Source organism: Branchiostoma lanceolatum, chromosome 18, assembly GCF_035083965.1.
Source record: "Branchiostoma lanceolatum isolate klBraLanc5 chromosome 18, klBraLanc5.hap2, whole genome shotgun sequence".
Taxonomy (NCBI): Eukaryota; Metazoa; Chordata; class Leptocardii; order Amphioxiformes; family Branchiostomatidae; genus Branchiostoma; species Branchiostoma lanceolatum.
Genome location: NC_089739.1, coordinates 11016352 through 11017540, shown reverse-complemented (window position 1 = coordinate 11017540; position 1189 = coordinate 11016352).

The window sequence follows — 1189 nt, the reverse complement described above, 5'->3', positions numbered from 1 at the left end:
TAAATGACATTGTGAACATTTCATCTTTCATAGTTATAGAAACATTTTGAGTAAATATATCAATCAATGTACTACCATCTATATCAAATCTCCAGTAACTTTATCATTTATGATTTTTCATAACGTCATAACTATATAACGTCATGTACATCTACAAACAAATGTGTCTATCTAGCAAAATATCACCCAACATGTTAGTCACTGTGATGCTTTTCAAATGTTAATGTTAATAACATGGTGTGGAATTTGTTTTGTAATGTCTGTTGATTGGGAGATTTTTGAGTAATGTACAACAGATTTTAAAGGGGATATGCATTGTATTGTATAACCAATAAGGAAAGGGGAGGTGCAAAATTCCAGTCATTCTGTCTAAATGTAATTGTACGTGTGCATTGTATGTTAACAGAGGGCTGTATAATGTTGATAATTTGTAACTGTTATGTCTATCTCAATAAGGGAGGATGGTATATTTACTATATTATTATCATCAATGGTGAATGAAATATAGAATAGGGATAATCACATTACATCACAGCCTGCTACTATAATATATAAGCACGTTGTAAACATTGACGGTAGCACATACCTTTTTACAGCAAAATTACATTGAAGTCCCAGCATATGGAAGGCACTGTACATGAACGTTGTACAAAACATTTGTTACAATAACACAAGATAACAGTTACTGGAGGGACACGATTGATTTGGAAATAGTCAAACCAGCAAGTTGCTTGGTAACTGTTATGATTCTTGCATATCTTATTTTCTGGATGTATAACCTTCATTGACGTACCTACAACTCTCATAATTCCGCCGGGCAGACTTAGATATTCACCACATTGAAGAAAAAAGTGTTATTAAGGCCCTCTTCAAGAATATTTTGAACATCCGTGAATAGTTTCATCAGGTTGCAAATTGGTAAGTCACTGAATAAACAAGACTCTTATTTTTTTCTTATATAAAAAAGAGTCCTTTTTATTCAACATCTTGAACACTTGGATATCTGAAGTGTGCATACCTCGAGGATCACTGATGCTACATTCTTTAAGATTTACCTTTTTTTGTAGCCAGATCTTAAATCAATCAATGAGTACCTGCCATATGATTATGAGAGTTTGAGTTATCTACTTCAGATTCAATTTTTAGAGCATCCATGTATAGAGTTTATTTTGTATCGCTGAGGTTCACA